We start from the raw sequence: 10368 nt of genomic DNA, 5'->3' as shown, positions 1-10368 counted from the left end.
TCACACTACACGTGCCAACCTTCAGTTGCCACGCTTCTAGTGCTAATTATATGTGTAATAACCTTTCTTTTTCAGTTACTATAGTAATTGTCCTTAGGACTGGCGACCGTGATTTCCCCCAAATCTCAAATACCTAATTACCGCTAGTTAATTGTTAACGTAACGGCTGCACATTTACTTTCTTTATTAACTTTACCCCTTTTCAAAATTAATTTCCACCAGTTTCATTAGCACATTTCCTTTCATTTAGATGTAACCCTTTCCTCCCTCTTTACCGACAGGTTAACTTCGGTGACGATTGCTTTTCCAAAACTCCCATTAGGTACACGCGGTTTCATTTTTCACTGTCATTAAGGTCGGTAAGTGAGGGGGAGGTTACAACCACCTCGGTATTTGTCCGGATAGAAAAACCATGTCATTCGTAGCTAATGCCATATGTGGAGTTATAAAGCCTGTATAGCTTTTAACGAGGATACTTGTGTGCATCTGTAGAACCAACGCTGCTTGTAACATTAACATACAGTAGTTGTAAGGATCGGGTTTTTTAACATCTGGCGGTTTGTAAGACGATCGCTGTCTCGATATTTGTCTGGAAAACCCACGTGATTGGTAGGTAACGCCATACGTGGATTTATAAAGCAAGTATAGCCTTTAACATGGATACTTGTGTGCACCCGTAGAACCAAGATCACTTGTGACAGTAACATACGATAGTTGTTGCGATCGAGTTTTTTAAACATATGAGACGATTACAGCTCTCTTTCTAAGACAAAGTGGTAACGCTCACTAGAAAAACTTATGAGACATGTGCACCCATCGCTGATTTTCTCTCAGTATTATTCTGTATCGTAGGTAATCGGTTATTGATGAAGTATTATATTTAGTAGTTGGGGGTGAGTGATAGGTTCACCTTGAGCATCAGGCTTATAAAGTATGTGTTTGTGTTCCGAAATATGCAAAGGAAATGACTATGTCCATTCATAAGGAAGGTATGTATTTGAAATCTAGTACTGTGATAGCAAAGGGAAGAGTATGGCCGGCCACTATGGCCGAGCGGTTCTAGGCACTTTAGTCTGGAACCGCGCTGCTGCTACAGTCGCAGGTTTGAATCCTGTCTCGAGCATGGATGTGTGTCATGTCCTTAGATTAGTTAGGTTTAAGTAGTTCTAAGTCTAGGGGACTAATGACCTCAGAAGTTAAGTCCCATAGTGCTTAGAGCCATTTTTGGAAGAGTATGTCAAGTCATAAGAATGGTACGGGTATTGCTATTTCCAGAGCCATAACTGTCAACAGGGTGTATTTCCGATACTTCGCTCATTGTTGAATGTCGTTTAGCTAAGACCGCGGTCGTAACATTTAGTTGTAAGTACAGGGATAAAATATATATGTGACTGATTTCTTAGGACGATTGATTCTACCTGTGCATGCTTGGCCCGCAACGCTGGTGACCTGTGCAGGGGTGATTCACGTTTCCCTTTAACAGTAGGAGCAGTCTGAATGGAGAGGCCTATTGGAGTGTAGGAATGTAGATGAATTAACGTTTTGTCGTCTAGACTACCAAATAGCGAACTAATACTTAGTATGTGTTGCATAGCTTTCATGATCGCATGGAAATTCGAGAATGAATATGGAGGTGTGTTTGTGCTGGACCGTTATTCCCTCCCACGTAAATTGTTTGGTTGACTGCTTCTGCACAATTCGCGCCTTAATTTAGTTGAGGGAAAATCGATTGTGTGTGTGCATCTAGCATGTGCAAGACACGTTTACCGGATCTCTAGACATGTGAAACACCTTAGTTGACCATGTAAATTAAAGGGATGAATTGGAATCTGCTACATCACCGAGATCGGTATTTGCAAATGGAAATATCATTTTTCGTCTGCTTGTTTCGGGCTCTCACGTGAAGCTCTTTGCAGGCGGGATAAGTGCGATTTTCGTAGATTAGTGGAGAAAACTGTGGTGTGATGCATTATCCTGTTGGAATTTGAGCTTCCCACCATTTTTCTGGAGGGGGGGGGGGCGTGGAACTTTGCCGCCAAAATTCAAACTTCCAGGCAGGGGGTGTGGCAGGGTTCAAATGGCTTAGAGCATTATGGGACTTAACATCAGTCCCCTGTGTCATCAGTGATGTCGCGGATGTCGTTTGGGGTATGTGGTCAAATACTTAACTCGTGAAATTTTAATAACTGCTCTTCAATATTGTTAGCCCAGGTACTTACAGGTATGATGATATTATTTATTTCCCTGGCACCCAGTAAAAAGCAAACAGTGCTGTCAGATTGGCTATTGCTAAAATTGGACTGCAGTATTGTGAGTGCGATGTTCAGTTATATTCCACTTAATTATGCGCTCGATCTCTTTTCTGATAGCCTCCTTTTCCTTCCATGCCATTGCGTATGATGTGTGACACTAAGTTTCACCTTCATTTGATACACGTATCCCTTTATTACACGAGGTTTTTCTTCGAAGATCAGTGACAATTGTTTCAATAGACCATGTTCTTGTGTAAGTGCGGCTGACTCTTCAACTTTTTGGTGTAGATTGTACGGGGTGGTCGGTTTCTTCAAATGTAGATCGTCAAACGTTTCGTGTATATATTAAATATCAGGATATATCAAATGAATATTAATCTTGTTTGTCAGTTGCTATGGACATTCGCCTTTGTTTTCAACAAATCAACTGAAGCAGGTTCTTTGTATGACACTTCCTGAATATTCCATGCTTTAACAGACAATTAACTGTTAATTTTTCGACTTGTAAAAATGTGCAAGTAAATATGTTCTCATTTAGGCTAATGGGTAAACAAGTTTGCAGACTGACAACGTTTGATTTTCTACCCAATGCAGTTATAATGTGACAATTTTGTACTGGTAAAGCAGGCAAACTGAGTTTTTTCCACAGGTCGTCAAACAGACTTTGCAAAATTAAGTTCTCCGCTGCGCCAGTGTCTAGCACAACCTGTACGTCTGTGTTGACAATTTTGCCATTTATGATAGTTTGTACTTAGTCCTCTAATCCTTCATCTGTATAAAGATCATCCCTCATGTCGTTTTCCTGATCATATCTTATAAAATAGCTACTCGAAAGCCTTATGCCCGCATTTCCGTCACGGTCGTTGGCAGGGAGCAGAGGTGGGGAGTTAATCCCTCCGTCGGTCGCATCAACTATATGTAACGTGGGTTCAGAATCATGCCACGTACGGTCTTGTATTTGACCAGGGGCTGCATGACCGTGTTCTGGGTTTCAACCGTTCCCGTAACCACTCTTAGTATTGTAGTTACTCGGTGGTTGATTGTTACTATTATCGAAATTTTGTCGTACATTTCCATTCGGACCATACGCATTAGTCCATCCATTATGGTTAATACGGTGTTGAGGACTGCGGCTTTGTTGACTGTATACTCTGCCGTTACGGTTACGGCCTCTGTTACCGTTTCGTCGGTAGTTTCCGAAATTACAGTTCTCACTATACCTCCGGGATGGTGCTATGGATGATACGCTTGTTGCGCATTACCATTTAGATTGCAGTGGTTGCTACCATTATTGTTGTTGTAGCTGCCCCCACTGTCATTATTGCCATTATTTTTGTAGTTATTAAAATCTCCATTCCCAGACGCGCAAGGCTGATTACGATTGTAATCGTTTTTCTTAAGGCTCCTTTCACATATGAGATCAATGGAATCGACTACAGATAAGAAAATACTCTAACTCGTAAGGCGGAACTGCGATCAGTTTTCACGTTAGTGGAGGTAGCCGAAGACGCGTATCTTCACGCGATTTTCTTAGGTTAGTAGATATAACAGTGGTGTGACGCATTATCCTGTTGGAATTTCCCGCCATTTTTCTGGGGGAGGAGGGGGGGGGGCGTGGCACTTTTCCACCAAAATTCAAACTTCCCGCCAGGGGGTTGTGGCGGGGGATGTGGCATTTGTGTCATCAGTGATGTCATTTGGGGTGACCTATTTTGGCGCGACATGCTGGTCTAGGGTGACCTACTTTGGGGCGACGTCCTGGTCTGGGGTGACCTACTTTAGGGCGACGCCATCGCCGCCGTCTTGGGGGTGTGTGTGTGACGTCATCGCCGCCATCTTGGATAATGGTACTTTGGGGTGACCTACTATGGGGCGACGTCCTGATCTGGGGTGACCTACTCTGGGGCGACGCCATCTCCGCCATCTTGGGGGTGTGTCTGTGACGTCACGTCTGCCATCTTGGATAACAGTACTTTGAGGTGACGTCCTGTGGGACCTACTTTGGGGCCGTACCCCTGTAGCCCCCCTACTGGAGACCAGTGAAAACGTGTCTGGAGACGCTCTGGACAGCAGTGGGATACCAGTCTGACTGTCACCCGCAATATGGTTCGATAACCACGAGTGATGGTCTGGATCATTTCATTTTGTAATGGGATACCCGCAGTTGTCATCCGCAGCATCCTTACAGCACAGCAATGCATTGATGATATTCTACACCTCGTTTTGTTGCTCCTCATGGCATGCCATCCTGGATTTACATTCTTGCCAAACCCTACCTTGGCCAGTAAGGTCGCCGGTTCTTTGCCTGTCTGAGAACGTTTGGGGCATTATGGGGAGAGTGCTCCAACCAGCTTACGATTTTGACGATCTAATGTGCCAGTTGGATAGAATTAGGCACGATATCCCTCGGGAGGACATGCAAACAACTCTATCAATAATCCAAGCCGAATAACTGCTTACATAAGGGCCACAAACGTACCAACCCATTACTGATTTACTCAGTTTGTGAAGCTTTTTCTCCCGAATAAATCATCTGATTTTCCTGAAATTTTGAACATTTGTTTGCCTGTACATGTATGTCATATCTACCGAATTTCAGTCTCATTTCGATGATCCCTTCGTGGTGCGCCATTTCTTTCCTTACAGTGTATTTTCTGAAACCAATGGCATTTCACACTTCCAGATTGCACCGCTTCATCCTGAGACCAATGAGATCAATTACAAATTCGCACGAACTTCAAAATCGCACATGACAAAGCTGGTACAACAGTGCAATAAAGACAATGCTTTATTTAGCTACCTCTCTCAGCAAAGAGCCAATCCACAAGATGCACAATCGCCAGCTGAGAAACTGCACAGAAGACCACATCCAACACTGATGTCGAGTTTAAAGCTGCTCGTGTATCCACAAGCCGAGCTTCAACAACAGTCGAAACTCAATGATCCGATACTCATTTCACTACACAATTATGGGAAAAATAAGTGACTGCCAGTCATAGTGACAGAGCAGCTCAGCAATGCCAAGTATACAGTACAAAACTTCCTGACACATTAAAACTGTGTGCCGTACCGAGACTCGAACTTGTAAGGTAACAGGGGATAATATGGAACTCTTTCAAGTAATTTAAAATTTAAAGCACAGCAGCAGAGATAATATGCTGGGCAAAATAGACCAGAAAATACTTGTTTTGTGTTTTGATGGACGTTGTAGTTCCGTTGGATGGTGTTTTGGTTTTCTTTTAATTGCAACGAATTATATAAGTGTGGTGATAATTTGTAAAATTATATAATGTATTTAGATTTAAGTATTTAAATATTATAAAATACTGTAAACGAATTGTGGCCATGTTTAGCAATTATTTTGACTACTGTGGTGTCATGTGACCCGACTCAGGACTGTGGATGTGAGCGGGAAAATCGAGGTCTTTGGTGGTTGGCCGTTGTGGTGGCGAGTTGGGAGCGGCAAAGTTCCGCGAGTGCAAGCATGGACGCCAGGGTATGCGATGGAACAAAGTGAAAGTGTGTGGGTGTGAGACAAACAGTGTACGAATTGCACCGATTATTATTATTTGTGAACTTAAAAATGCATGGCCACAACGTTAAAGTGTTTCTTTTGAATAAATAAGTTTCAATCTGAACGTGTATAGTTCAATTCACTGCTCTTCAAAAGCCAGCCAATATCAGACTCAATAATAGGGGCGATAATGCAACCGTTTACTACCAACCCCCTTTACAGATGAGCCACGTGACAAAATAGGTAGTAAACGAGCCCGAGTTCTGTTGCAAACTGGGGACCTTTGCCTTTTGCGGGCACGTGCTCTACCACCTGAGCTACCCAAGCACGACTCACGACCCGTCCTCACAACTTCAATTCTGCCAGTACCTTGTCTCCTACCTTCCAAACTAACTTCACAGAAGCTCTTCTGCGAACCTTGGAGAACTAGCACTCCTGGAATAAAGGATATTGCGCAGACATGGCTTAGCCACGGCCTGGGGTTGTTTCCAGAATGAAAGTTTCACTCTGCAGCGGAGTGTGCGCTGATATGAAACTTCCTGACAGATTAAAACTGTGTGCCGGACTGAGACTCGAACTCGGGTTGCCTTTTGCGGGCAAGTGCTTGGGTAGCTCAGCTTCATCCAGCCAGCAATCAATCGATTGAAATGGATGTCACGCCTCCCACCTCAGACCAGCCTAAGGATGTCGAAATAGAGAAAACATGACCGGGCGCACCCTCACTGTGGTTTTGAGTTGGTTTCTCACAGCACCCTGGGGAAGCGCGTACATACACCCACCAAATATTCACGTCAACAAACAAGGAATTACGACACAAGACACTAATAAAGCCAGCCGTTTCATCAGCTCCTACCCCTCCCCCCTCTCTCCCTCCCGGGATAGGGGTTGTGCACCAGGCTTTTCTTTATACTCGCCTTTTTATTAAACTGGTTTGATGTGGCCCACCACAAATTCCTCCCCTGTGCCAACATTATCATCTCAGTAACAATTGCAGCTACGTCCTCAGTTACTTATTGGATGTATCCCAATCTTTGTCTTCGTGATCCTCTACAATTTTTACCATTTACAGTTCCCTCTAGTACCACGGTAGCAATTCCCTGACGTTTTAATTGGTATATAACAAGATGGCATCTGTTCCTTCGGACATGTCCGAAAGAACAGATGCCATCGGTGACCATGCAGCTCGTTAGAATGAAATTACAATGAAATGAACACCCTTAGCTGCTTATCTCCCGCTTACATGGCAGACACTACCAATCTGCGCCACCGAGGACACAGAGAATAGCGTTACTGCAGGGATTTATCTCTGGCACACCTCCCGCGAAACCCACATTCTCAATTTATTGTCCCGCACTACATTCGTAGTGCCCCCGCCCATTATACTCATTACTCGCGGCGCGTTGCCGATTCCAGAGAGTTCGGGCACTGTTTGTGCATTCGCACAGAAGAAGAAGATGGTCACGTGGCCAGTGAGCCTTAACTATATGTATACTAAGATGGTATCTGTTCCTTCAGATATGTCCTCGGTGGCTCAGATGGATAGAGGGGCTGCCATGTAAGCAGGAGATCCCAAGTTCGAGTCCCGATCAGCGCACATATTTTCATCTGTCCCTGTTGACGTATGTCAACGCCTGTAAGCAGCTAAGGGTGTTCATTTCATTGTAGTTTTAACTGATGTCCTATCATCCTGTCCCTTTTTCTTGTCAGTGTTTTCCATATATTCATTTCCTCGCCGATTCTGTGGAGAATGTCATCATTCCTACCCTATCAGTCCACTTAATTTTCAACATTCGTCTGTAGCACCACATCTCAAAAGCTTCGACTCTCTTCTGTTCCAATCTTCCCACAGTCCATGTTTCACTACCATGCAATGCTGTGCTCCAACGTATGTTCTCAGAAATTTCTTCTTCAAATTAAGGCTATATTTGAAAGTAGTAGACTTCCCTTGGCCAGGAATGCCCTCTCTGTTAGTGCTTGTCTGCCTTTTATGTCTTCGTTTCTCCATCTATCATGGTTTATTTTGCTTCATAGGTAACAGAATTCCTTAACTTCGTCTGCTTCGTGATCCCCAATTCTGATGTTCAGTTTCTCGCTGTTCTCATTTCTGCCATGTCTCATTACTTTCACCTTTCTTCGATTTACCCTCAATCCATAATCTGCAGTCATTACGCTGCTCATTCCATTCAATAGTCTCTATAGTTACTGTTCACTTTCGCTGAGGAATCGTATCATTGATATCCTTTCACCCTGAAGTTTAATCCCACTCTTGAACGTTTCTTTTATTTCCGACATTGCTTCTTCAATGTAAAGATTTACAATCACAGCAAAAGATTACATTCCTGTCTTACACCCTTTTAAATCCGAGCACTTCATTCTTGGTCTTCCATTCTTATTGTCCCTTCTCGGTTCATGTACACTCTTTGACATAAAACTCGACCGGCGGCCGGCCGCTACAGAGGCTAAGTCCGCGCCGATCGCGACGTGGGACAAATAAACTGGCCAACTCGCTAATTCTCTAAGTCCGGTAATCTGCACAATCTGGCAACACTGTAGACTGCGGCACTTCCTGGAGGAAGTCTTGTCCCCTATAATATACCCGTGGTATAGCGGTAACGTGCGTTGTTTCTATCAACAACGTCCGTGGATCGAAACTAGCTGCTGCAAAAAGTTTTTGCAGCCTCTTCCAACTGAATGCTGAAGACATACATGTAATGGTAATGCAGATTCAATGCATTTCACTTTATATCACACCGATAACAAACTTTTATCCAGTAATCATTTTGCGGCAGATTTCTTTCAGTGTGTCCTCCTCTGGACGTCGCATGCGGAAAAGCTCCGGGATCAATTTGCTGGCTACCGGCACCGGCCGTGGCGACAACAGCGGCGCAGCACTTTCCCATTCTTTATCGAAAGCGCCTGCTACCAATCATCGCTATTGATAATTTAAAACGCTTTATTATTATTAAACGTTGCTTCATAGAATATTTCTACGATTTCCATTCATGCTCAAAAGCAACATAGACCGACGCCCTGATTAGTAGATGGGTACTGTATTACATTCAAAAATGTTCAAATGTGTGTGAAATCTCATGGGACTTAGCTGCTAAGGTCATCAGTCCCTAAGCTTACACACTACGTAAGCTGAATTATCCTAAGGACAAACACACACACCCATGCCCCTAGGGAGGACTTGAACCTCCGGCGGGATCAGCCGCACAGTCCAAGACTGTATTACATTAATCGGCAAGAGCTGCGTATGGTCCGAAATTAATTTGACAGACTTAGACGAAGTTAAATAAACCACCTCACTACATTTGATGATTTTATAAATGCAACATACCTCTTTCTTTTCCTCTCAAAGTCCATTATTTGTGCAACTTTTGGGCAATATTCGGATGTTTTCGACAAGCCAAAGTGAATGTCTGTGGTGTAAAGTGTATTACAGTTTTTGTTTCATTCCTTATGGTAAGTCTATGCGATAAACTGTGCGAATACCATCCAATGCATGCTCTGTAGCAGTGCAGGAGCACTGCGCATTTGGAGTTCCATGTATGGATACAGGAAGTATTTAACATTGATCGGAAGTGATAGTTAAGGTCGTCAGATTTAAACTAGAAAAAGTTATCGATTTTGAGGTTTCGTAGAATGGAAAGGAATTACTAACGCCGGTGTCAGCCAACGCCAACAGTTAAATGCTATTGCAAAATTTAGGAGAGAGAAACTATATTTATCTACATGTTCAGTTCATAAACAACCTCCTGACATGTTAGACCTATATGACGAACAAAGCTCAAATTCGAATCGTTGACAGTAGGTTTGAATCTTTTCAGAAACTATTTTACAGTGAAGCACCTTGGCATTTGCAAAACAGACATTCATGATATTAACATAATTTACTAAGTCGAAATTGCAAGAAGATTTATCTGTAAGGCATTCTTCAGATTTAGCAGTTTGCAACTCCATTAGTTAAAATGGAAAATAAAACGTTGTGTTCAGCGGCCTTCACCGAAATTGGAACTGCCATTTCATATAGCACCAGCATCGCAATGCGTAAGGGAATCGCTGAGCTAACGACACACGGGGGGCGACAGGCGGACTATAGTCATTGCGATATTGCCTGAACCTCAAAACGCAACATTAAACACACAAACAGGTGTTACTTGTGTGAAGAGTGCCGTTCTTGGAGTCCTGAAATTAAATATACTTCCTAAGGGTCTCATCTTACAGTGGATTATATCGTATGAGTCTTCGATGTGAAAAACGAAGTCCAAGTGAATTTAGCGACGTAATGCCGGGCTACACCCGGAAGTAAATGCAGTCTCACAGTGATGACAAATACTTGCTACGACGCTGCCAATTCTCAGCTCTCTTGCGAGACAGCTCTTTAGCAAAATGCTTGTCGTGATTGTCCGATACGGTTCTTCAGAGTGGAGACGCGCGCGCACGTTTGGTTTTTATGCGGCGTTCTCTCCTGATAGTTTCTGACGTCGCCTTGTGGGCTATGTATACATTTGAGGCATTCAATTATCATTAATCCAGAATGAATTAAGTTTCAGCTTCCGGCGTGGAAGAAGGCTGTTGACGCCGACATTACATCATTAC

This window comes from Schistocerca cancellata, chromosome 6 (genome assembly GCF_023864275.1).
Source record: "Schistocerca cancellata isolate TAMUIC-IGC-003103 chromosome 6, iqSchCanc2.1, whole genome shotgun sequence".
Lineage (NCBI taxonomy): Eukaryota > Metazoa > Arthropoda > Insecta > Orthoptera > Acrididae > Schistocerca > Schistocerca cancellata.
The sequence above is the reverse complement of the archived record's forward strand: the minus strand, read 5'-3'. Positions refer to the sequence as shown.